The 11,929-nt window shown below is 33.9% G+C and overlaps 1 pseudogene; it reads right to left on the reverse strand.

Annotated features, from left to right (window-relative positions):
• Positions 1 to 494: 494 nt before the first annotated feature.
• Positions 495 to 2,555, reverse strand: LOC111917602 (uncharacterized; annotated as a pseudogene).
• Positions 2,556 to 11,929: the final 9,374 nt, after the last annotated feature.

The following is an 11,929-nucleotide window of genomic DNA, read 5'->3' on the forward strand; positions in this document are numbered from 1 at the left end:
ACATCATCCGGAAAATACGTCTTGTTTGGCCCACAAGATGTGAAGGTATATCGAGATCTTAAGATGTCATAAAATCCAACAATGGAAGTATGAAGAGTGGAGTCCGTCTATATGATATAGGCAGAGTCTACATATGTAGACAAGACTCGAAAGAATGAGACAACATATCTATGGCGTGCATGACTGGGACATGTTGGCTATCACAAGTTGAAGGTAATAATGGAGAGATACATACTTAAAGGCTTACCTCAACTTAAAGTCAAAATAGATATTTGTGTTGGATGCCAGTATGGTAAAGCTCATCAACTACCATACAAGGAGTCTAATTTTAGAGCAAAGAAACCATCAGAGATAATTCACTCGGATGTGTTCGGTCCAGTCAAGCTTGGTTTTAAAAAGCGTAATGCGCCCTAATGCACTAAAGCCTTTGGGGGCCGATGCGCTAAGCGCTAAGCGAAAGCGCTCACCTAGAGCACACGATGCGCCAAGAATTTTAAAAAAATATAAAAATATATGTAAATACTTAAAAATAGTTTTAAATACTTAAAATATCCAAAAATCATAGTTTCATAGTAGTATCATATTAGATCCCAAATACTAATAAGTTATAACTAGAGATCGTCTAAACTATCATCATCTTCGTCGTCAACTTGGACAACACCATCTCCTCCTCCATCATCACTATAGACATCGATATCTTCTTCCACATCTTCATCTACCAAATGTCTATTAGATGGTTGAACGGTTGTTTTTCCCTTATTAACGCCCGATGTTCCGGTTCCATCATTTTGTACTCTTGATGCTCTAGTTCGATAACTAGGCTCATAAGCACCGGAGGCATGAGCTACATCTCTCCAAGTTAAATCTTCACCAACAAATACCGCCTCATCATCACTCCCATCTTCCATTCTTCCCATCAACCACTCGTTGCTTTCATCAATCTCTTGTAGGATAAGGTGATCATTCTCTTTGTCTTTTGCCCGTCGCTCCAAGGACCGATTGAATTTGACAAACACCATGTCATTCAATCTCTCTTGTGCCAATCTATTTCGTTTCTTCGTATGAAGCTACAAGTAAGAAAATCAAAGAAAGTAAGAACACAAAGCAGAATTGCTATAGAAAAACATATTTTCCAGCAATAATAAACAAATTCCAGCAAAAAAAAACAGATTTTCTGAAAAAAAAAAAAAAAAAAAAAAAAAAAAAAAAAAAAAGAAGCAGTTTTTCTGTAAAACAGTATTTTTTCTGCAAAGAAAACAGTTTTTTTATAAAAAAAATTATATAAAAGAAATTTTCCTATAAAAAACAGATTAATTTGTAAAAATTAAAAAACATGTAAAAAAAGACTTACATGTTGAAAAACACTCCAACTTCTTTCACAACTTGTGGCACTACAAGTGAGGCTAAGAACCTTTATAGCAAATTTTTTTAGATTAGGAGTTGAAGATCCATATGCTCCCCACCAATCAGCTATAAAAAACAAAAAACATAAACATAAAGTCAGATTATAAATTAGAATTTAGAAGAAAAAAATAAGTTGAAATTTACCCGGTGATTTTGTCTCTCTATGTCTAACAGCCATAGGATTACCAAAGAGTCCTAGTGCATTCCGATATTTGTACAATTCTTCCGAAATCTTGTCTTGAACTTGTTGCTCGGGAACAAGCCTCATAACGCAATCATACAAACCTTTTTCCACTTCTTCACAAGCTACCCCACTAACATCTTTATAAAAGATTCCCGGGTTCAAGAAGTGTCCCGCCGCATGCAAAGGTCTATGTAATTGACATTCCCACCTGCGATCTATAATTTCAAAAGCTGTCTTGTAGTCATCCGGTCTTGAAAAGCTATCACGAATGGCCTCCTTAGCCCTATCCATGGCCTCATAAATGAAGCCCATAGCCGGATATTTTTCTCCATCAACAATCCTAAGAACCGTAACTAGGGGACCCGTCAACTTAAGAGCATAATGCACATTTCTCCAAAACATGTCTTGCATAAAGTAGGTTTTTACTTTTACCCCCCTCCCATCTGAAGACCACTTAGATGTTTCCTACTCTTTAGAAACCACCATATCCCTCAAATTGGCTCTCTGTTTGTGGATTTGGGCAAGAGTGATGAAAGATGTTGCAAATCTTGTGATAACCGGCCTATGTAATTTTCTTTGGTTTGTGAACTTTCTCATCATGTTCACAAGAGGCACATGGCTATATATATACCCAATTGCAAAAATCGACTTCTTTAATGCACTTTTCACCTTTGGAACTTGTTTGCCAATATCTTCCAACATCAAATCTAGGCAATGTGCGGCACATGGTGTCCAATATAGATTTGGTCTTTTAGCTTCCAACAACTTCCCTACAAAGCCCACACATAAAAAGTAGTTAAAATTAGACAAGATATTAGCCTTCATAAAAGATAAGATATTAAGTTTGAAAGTTAAAAATTTTACCCGCCTTCACATAAGCTGATGCATTATCGGTCACCACTTGTACCACATTCTTTTCACCAATTTCCTCCACCATTTTATCAAGAACACGGAACAACAAATCTGCATCTTTTGAAACATCGGAAACATCAAGTGACCTCTTGAATACCGAACCCTTTGGGGAGTTCACCATGAAGTTGATGATGTCTTTTTGCCCCACAGAATCGCGCCATCCATCAGATAATATAGAGCAACCTTTTTCAGCCCATTCTTCTTCATGCTCCAAAAGCTGTTTTTGAACATCTTTTACTTCGTTATTCAGTATCGGCACTCTTAACTCATACATAGATGGTGGTTTCAACCCGGGACCAAATTGTCCAATAGCTTCAATCATAATTTTGAAGCTATCATACGTCGCAGCATTGAAAGGAATGCCCGCATCGAAAAACCATCTCCCAATGTGACGACAAACTTTATCTCTAAGGTCCTTTCGACAAACTTCATTGATGGTTTGTTGTTTCCCATCCTTCTTCTTGCCTTTCAATGCGTCTTGTGGGTTAGGAGTATAGTACATATCAATTTGGCCTTTTGTTCTTGGTTTTTTGGGAGGGGGCATCTTGCTACTACCACCTACTTCAATAACATCTTCCTCCTCATTTTCAATGTCCTCATATCCATAAGCTTGTTGTTGCATCCGAAAATTTGCTTCCATATGTTGTTGTGCCTTTATTTCACCCTTCTTTTGCATGTATGCCCTACATTCTTCTCGAACATGCTCCGAACAATTTGGGAATTTCTTTGCGTCTTTATGACCACCAATTAAGTGTATTTTGAGGCGGTATACTCCTCCTTTCGTAACTTGTCCACAAAAAGTGCACGTAAAATTGTTTTTAATATTTGGATCTTGAACACCATATCTCCTACCCAGGTCATCCGAAACCATTCTGTAAATAGTAACAAAACTAAAGTTAAGTAACACTTAATTAATATTTTAATAGTTAAAACACTTAATTGTCAGTTTGTCACTTTATTTAACAGCATATTACAGCATTACAGATTATATATTACAGCACCTATACAATCATACAGAATTACAGATTACATATTAAAGCATTAATAGTTAATACATTTACACTTTTACAGATTACATCATAGTTTAACAGCACATATATACACAGTCATACAGAATTACAGATTACATATTACAATTTACAGCATTAATACATTTACATATTACATCATAATCATTAATCATTATACAACACATCATATTAAAAAGTAAGTTATATACAGGGGGAAAGAAAGATCACATGATATGTATAATTATATATAACACTTTCTGCATCAGTAAATAATATTAATATATTATATAATATATAATAGTAGTTACTGTTAGTCTGTTACTCACTTACTCTGCTTCTGTTACATTCGTGATCATGAATCATGATTCATGAATGCATAATGAAAAGTTAAAGACTTAAGAGATGATAGAAGAGTAGAATCAGAGTAGAATGAAAGAAAGAATAGTACCTTGATGTTTAGTGGAACTGTGGAAGACTGGAACGAGCACTGGAAGTCTGGAAGTACAGTTGAGTTGAAGAAGATGGATGAAGATTTGGAATTCTTGGAAAAAACAGTTGGAAAAGATGGATGAAGTGTGTTGCCGCCTATGAATCTCTGTCGTGTAATGTGCGACTCTTGGTTTCCAAGAGTTTTTTTATTCATTTATTTAGCCTAATGGCCCACATCTAATTAAAAGCCCGTAACCCAATTAGGCGCGCTTAAGCGCCGCTTACCGTGTACAAAAAAATCGCTAAAAGCGGCCCGAGTCGAGCGCATTCCGTAATCGCATCGCCTAACTAGGTCGGAAGCGCTTCTGCTGATCGCATTGGCGCCTAGCGCTTTAAGCGCGCCTAGCCGACGCATTTTTAAACCAAGCAGTCAAGCAAACACCAGTTAGCAGGATGTGGTACATGGTGGCGTCATTGATGATTACTCAAGATATGAGTGGGTTTTTTCATGAAAGAAAAGTCTGAAACATTCTCAAAGTTTCAAGAATTCAAGACAACGGTCGAAGGAGAAGTGAGAATGAATATCAGATGTCTATGCTCAGACAATGGAGGAAAATACACCTCAGAAGAATTCAATCGTTATCTGCAAGAATGCGGTATACGTCATCAATTAACATATGCCAACACACCTCAACAAAATGGTGTAGCGGAGAGAAAGAATCGACACCTTGCAGAAATTTGTTGTAGCATGCTACACGCAAAAAGTGTCCCAGAAAGATTTTGAGTTGTAGCAATGTGAATTGTTGCCCATGTGATCAACAAACTTCCCCACACAAGGTTAGGTTTCATCTCATCATTTGAGACACTGTGGAACATGAAACCTGCTGTTAGCTACTTCCCGAGTATTTGGCTGTGTTTACTATGTATTTGTGCCTAGTCATTTACGTAACAAGTTTGACAAGAAAGCAGATGTATATTTGTTGGATACGACAATCAAAGAAAATGATGGAAGTGTTGTAATCCAATAAGTGTAAGATGCTACACTTCAAGAGATGTAGTGTTCGATGAAGCATCTTCATGATGGTCCTCGGAGAAGAAAGTCTTACCAGACTTGGAAATTATTGAAGAAATTTTAAAACAAAAGATGGGGGAGCATATTGCACAAATTTGGTTAAGTGTTGATATGTCTGAAGATCCAAGCGACAGTAATGTCACTGAGCAAGAAGTAACTCGAATAGGTGATGTTGGTGAAAGGGAGACGCTGCCTCCACAACTTCAAAGGACGGGAAGAATCCGAAAGCCAAATCCCAAGTATGTTAATGTGGCCATTTTAGAAGATTGTATTAAAGAGTCGAAGACATATGAAGAAGCATTTCAAAATAAAGCTTGGCAAAAGGCAATGGAAGAAGAGGTTATAGCCTTATAGCAGAATCAAACGTGCGAATCGGTACCAAGACCAAGAGATATAAAACCCATTTTATAAAATAAAGCGACGCCCAGATGGATTAATTGAAAGATACAATGCTCGTTTGGTGGCTCGAGGTTTCTCACAACAATATGGATTGGACTATGATGAAAGATTTAGTCTATTGACGAAGATAACTACTGTACGGGTGCTACTAGCTCTTGCAGCTAGTAAAAACTAGAAATTATGGCAGATGGATGTGAAGAATGCTTTCTTGCATGGAGAATTAGATCGGGAAATCTACATGAACCAACCAAAGGGATTTGAGAATGCAGTTAATCTCAATCATATGTGCAAGCTGAGAAAAACAATGGGATTAGTTGACAAAGTGTTTGAGTTGGGTAGCAAGATTGAGCGTGGTTCTTTCTAGCAATTCGGGGACTTTAAAGTGATTTTTAGTCTAGAGGCCCCACTTGCCCCATTCCAAGTGGTTTTGGTTATTAGGCTTGAATGACTTTAAGATATTTACTTATATTTTCTCCTATTAAGGACGATGTGCATTGGAAAACTGAAGTTACATGTTTTTAGATACTAGTTATAGCAAATAACTATCAAGATATTTTAAAAATCGAACCTATCAAGGCATTTTCCCTCTTTTAGACGTTGAAAATCTAATTTTTTGTTACATTGTATTTTGAAGATCTGAACTTGTTTCGTTTTGATTACCACTTAACAAATTTTACTTCTAATTTTTCCTATTAAGACACGTACATTGAAATTTAACTAATTTTTGGAATTATACTTTCAGTTATGGCGTTTTTACTTTCATTACACCTTGAAACCTTTTACCTATTAAACTTTGCATTTTTAACATATTAAAACATTGGTCTTTACCAATTATATCATTAATCTTTTCCTATTAAGACGTTATAGTTAATTAATTTTTCCTATAAAGACATTGCAGTTTGAAAATTTAACCTATTGTAGAATTATAATTTCAATATCTACTAACATAATAAGACATTTACTTTTATTTTTTCTTATCAAAGACAATGTACTTTCAAAAAATAATTTGTTAGAGTATTGTCCTTTGTTAGACATTATGCTTTCAGTCTCCAACCATCCATAAAATTATACACCAAGTTACAGCTTTGTACTTTTGATTGTTTTTATTCCACTTTAAAAATCTATCTTATGAAGATATTGTATTTTAAAATCTAGACTTGTTTCCTAGTTATAGCGTTATACCTCCAACCTATTAAGATGTACTTTTATCTTTTTTGCAACCGAGACATTGTATTTATACCTTTTTTCTCTATTACATCATTATATTAGAAAAAACTAATTTTGTTTGATATTGTATACTAGTTATATTGTTATGTCTTTTAATTTTACCCAATATGAGATTTTTTTATTGAAAATCTAGCCAATTTTGGCAAGTAGGACATTGCATTTTGAAAATTGAACATGTTACTGTACTCTAAAAGCCAAACAGCTTACTTTAGAATGTACTTATTTATGGTACTTTTGATTGCATTTTGAAAATTGAACATGTTAATGTACACTATTGTGTTTCATTATCAAAACTATTAAGACATCAAAGGTACTACATACATCCATGGTACTAGGACATTGCATTTTGAAAATTATACCTGTAAATTAAAATAATGTACTTATTTATTTACTTATTTTTCTTAATAACTCATTGCACTTTGAAAAAATGAACTTGTTTACTTTTGGTTACCAAACAATAGCCTTTTATTTCTCATTTTTTTAAATAATTGCTATCAAGATATTATACTTTGAAGAGGTAACTATCTAAAACATTTTACTGTGGCACTATACTTTTTGTGTCTAACCTTAAGACATTCTATTTTACTTTTTGTTTATTCTTTTTAAAACATTGTACTTTGAGATATAACTATGTTTATATTTCAGTTCTTACAATCGTTTTGGTTTAAACAATTAGTCTATTTTAGTAGTTCTTGCTTATAGCAGTTCTTTTCTGTGTATAATAAATAGTTCTTACATTTACAACAATTTTGGTTGTAAATTCTTACAGTAGTTCTTGTCTATTCTCATATGGCAGTTCTTTCTTATCTGTTTATAAACAGTTCTTTATCCTGTAATTTCCCGGTTAGCAAAAGAGTGCTCCAAAAGCTTACTTTACTCTTTTTACCAAATGGTTAGTCTTTTTTTACAAGCTCTATTCTAAATATATGCGAGAAGAAGTTATATAAATAAAATAGGTAAAACAAAAGCTTACGTTATTCTTTTTACCAATATGGACAATGTACAACATACTTACATTTCTTTACACATTAATAGCAACCCTAAGCTTCTTCATGGAGTTTGTAGTTCCCTAGCTTGAAAGCATATTGGAATTCATATTTCTAGATTCTCTGCGTAGTTCACTAGTTTGTAGTTCCATACTTGTGTTATGTTATCCATGATGTTTTGTAAGATTTTTTTTAGTTGATGCCTTATAAATGTGTACTATGTTTTTTTGAAGTAGACAGGTCTATGATCCAATACTTGTTATAATTATTCGAATCTTTATATGTTAATATGTTCCATGCTTGAGTTTGCCTGCTTTCTTATTTGAACTTTTTGGCTTTTTTCCGTTTCTAATTAAACAATGTCATTTGAACATATTTGAGTCTGATATAACTTATCGTTGCATTTTTTAAAAGTTGAAATTGATGTTAATGAAATATATAACCTTTTTATGCAAAATATTGATGGTCTGAAGGAGTTATATGTAATGTTACCAAGAGGCCCAATAGAAGCTTGAGCAATGCCTCGTTTTTCTTCTCTTTTTCAGTAAGCATTTTTTTGTTACTATTCATCTTTAATGCGTTACATGGTCAGATTCATAAAGATTTCACCATCTGCTAATGGATTATCATTTGATGCGCTTCCTGATGTCCAAAGGCTTTGATGTTTGGCAAATTATGAAGCTGTAAGATTTTCAAACCCTTTATTGACAATGAGTTAGACTTTAGTTTTAAGTAATGACTGCAAGGACACAATGCTAACAATGGTGGCAAGTATCTCTGTTCATCTATCTTTCGATATAAAAATTCATAGCTTTTAAAGTACAAAGATGTCCCTCTAGTGTGTGTTTATTGTTCAATCCTTATTGCAATGTTTTGTTTTGAGTTTAGGATATGCAGGGTTTTATATATTGATTTTTGGTTTTGTGTTGTTAACTTCAACCGTCCTTCTGTCAAATTCCTAAAAAAGACCTTATTACCCTTCTCATTTGGTCCTTGTGGTATGTTTTTACTGGGTTTCGTCTTGTCCTTATTGCAATGTATCATGTTAGTTTTGGTCCTTGTATTGCTGATTTCAACAACACTTGTGGTCAAATATGAAAAAATAGCCATTTCCCTATTTTTTTGGTCTCTGGTATTTTAATGCTCTTTATACAAAAGAGAAGGGTAAATGGTCAATTTTACAACTTTAACAAAAAAGGGTGTTAAAGTTAACAGCACAGGGACCAAAGTCAATATGAAACATTGTAACAAAGGTGATTGGTCAAGCAAGTGGTGATGTCAGTAAAACTTAAATAGTTTTGAAACCCCAAAAAGTATTGTTTAGTTGTAGATTGTTTTTTTCTGCACTTTAGGTGTTTGATGAAATGTCTTAATGATGTTAAAGAGTTGTTTTGCTTTGTTTTGAGGGTGAAAAGGTTATTGGATTAAATTATAATAATCACAAGCCAAATCAAAAATGTTAAACAACTTACTGAGCTATTATTATATATTCAAATTTATTATTTGTATTTTTAACTCGATTAGAAATAGAAGTGTATTTTGGTTCTAACTAAAAGTTGCATATAAAGTTGTGCACTTAGTATGAATTTTCTGTTTATAATATTGCATTGTGGTGCTTCTTAATTTGCGATATTTATTTACATGATTGATTAGGCCATAGTAAAGTTAAAAAGAAGAGTTTGATTATGAGAGTTGGTGTCACAAAATTGAGAATCAAATTTGATATTACTCACAAAGGAGCTAGACAGACAACAAAAATCTAAAGCAGACAACACATTAAGATTGGAGAATCATCTCAAAGAGTGCCAATATAGCTTTGAGGAAGTATTTCTCTTTTTTCTGGTATATTTCCAGAAGTTGACTCACTATCTCTAAAACCCTTGACCTTTCTGACTTTTTTTTTTTTGTCATATTTTGATTCAGTTGTTGGAGAAGGATAAATCTCAATTAGAACTAGAAATGAAAGATGTTTAAAAGGAGTTGAATTGTGAGGTAATCAGAATAGCCATGATTTTTATTCTATTTTGAAATATCAACATACCAAAAGGTACTTACAGACACAACCTAAATTTATGACAAGAAAATTGTAGGTTTATTGGATCTAGACATCTAGTCATGGTTTGAATATTGTAAGTTTATTGGTTTGTTTATGAGGTTAAAACTTGTATTGATTGTCTGTTAACATTTTTACTTGATTTCAATCTCAGAGTGTAAGAAGCCTTGGAGAAGAAAGAGACCACATTAACAACTCTAGGACCTCGGGAAACTGTTTCTTCCTCAGATTATGGGCGTGTTTGGCATGGAGCTTTTGGAAGCGTTTGGGAGCTTCTAGCTTTTAGTTTTTAATAAAACGCTCTAATTTAAACAAAAAGCTCCGTTTGACAGTACGAGCGTTTAGCTTTTAGTTTCAACAAAACGCTCCGATTCTAAAAGCTACTTCATGTAGCGTTTAACAAAACGCTCCTGAGCTTTTGAAATCAATTTCCATAATTACCCTTAAAAATATATTTATATATTTATTTATTTTTAATCAATTGTCCTTTTATATAATTTTATATATTTCAAAAGCTTCCAGCTACTTTTGCCAAACATTCATATAACAAATAAAAGTTATAGCTTCTCACTACCAGCTACCAGCTACCCGCTACCTGCTACTTTTGCCAAACACGACCTATAAAGCAAATGGGAAAGTTTGACTTCTGTTGACTTTTTGGTGTTAATATAATATCACATATAATGATCTGACCTTTACCATGATTGAAAGGGCGCCTTCTGTTTACTAAAAACCCAACACAAGTTTTTTTTATTCTAAATCTTAATCGTAGGAAAGTTTGCTTATGTTGTACAAACCCAACACAAGCTTTTTTTTTTAATTCTTAAATCTTAATCGTAGGAGAGTTTGCATGTGTTGTACAAAAGTAACCGTTAATTTGAGGATTTTCATGCTACCACATATTTGACATGGTTGTGTAAGTTTTGAAAACCGAAGGGACTCAGTTTGCCCGAAAAAAGACAAAACTGCAAAAATAGTCTCTATGGTATTCATTTTTCAGGAAGTTTTTGATTGGTGGTTTTTGAGCAGGTTTGTATGTGAGTTTGGTCCCCTCCAAACTGAAAAAAAACTATTATATCCTTATTTCTTATTTTAATGATTTTTTTAAATATTTAATAAATATTAAAAGGATATGAGCCCACATCTTTCTCTCGTTTTAATAGCTAGAAGACACAATCCACTAGACCATCACCACCATCATCTTCTTCAAATCCCAACTCACCCATCAGCCCCTCACCACTCTCGCTCCTTCTAGCCACCCACACCACGATCAGAAATCAAGATTTGTACAATCATCCCTACCGATGCTCAAATCAAATATATACCACAAATCAAAACCAAATCCTACACAAAAAGATCAATACTCGATCAATACAGTACTCAATCAATATAGATCGGAAACATGACAAGAAGGATAGGTGGTGGAAGGTTGAGCATGTCTGCAACATCACTAGGAAAGCATGGCGGTGGGGTGGTTTTACGGTGGCGGTCTAGTGCATCTAGATCTAAAGTCGTCGTTAGAGTTTTGCGTCTGGTCAAGTTTATTCATTTGAGTTATACCTTATTAGTCGGTGTTGGGTTTTCTTGATCGGTGTTGGGGGGAGGCTGATAATGATGGTGGTGGTGAATGCAGTGGTTCGGTGGTGGCAACTACAGTGGCCTGATGGTAAATAAAGGAGGCAATGGTTTTTTCCGAGGAGCAACATATCAGGGGTTGTGGAAGGAATTGATTTCTCTAATGATGTATGTATAAGGTGTGTGTATGTGTGTGTTTAAATGGTGGAAAGAAAGAGGGGGAAGACCTATAATGATGGTGGTGGTGGCGGAAGCAATGATATGAACAAAAGTTATTATATTTGACCTAATTCATATGTAGTAAACATACATAAAATTAAACACAAAAACATAAAATTAAAAAAAAAATTACATATTTGTTTATTATTTAATCTACAAGGCAAATTTCGCTGTTATAATTGGAGGGACTTTTAGAAGTAGAATGTTTTATTAAGAAAAAAATAAATAAAAGAGCAATGCAATAATCCTGAAAAACTAGTTATACTGTTCAATTAATTATCACCATACAATGAGTGAGATGGCAAACGGGCAATAAGTTGTGTCGTTAATGGGATAGCTTTTTCGAAGTATAATGTTGAAATAGAAAGAAATGAAAGTAGGGAGGATGCTGCAGTAAACAAATAAACGAAGGCATATTGCTAATTCTTGTATTCATCTTAACAACAACAACAACAAAAA

Source organism: Lactuca sativa, chromosome 5 (assembly GCF_002870075.4).
Source record: "Lactuca sativa cultivar Salinas chromosome 5, Lsat_Salinas_v11, whole genome shotgun sequence".
In the NCBI taxonomy this organism is placed as follows: Eukaryota; Viridiplantae; Streptophyta; class Magnoliopsida; order Asterales; family Asteraceae; genus Lactuca; species Lactuca sativa.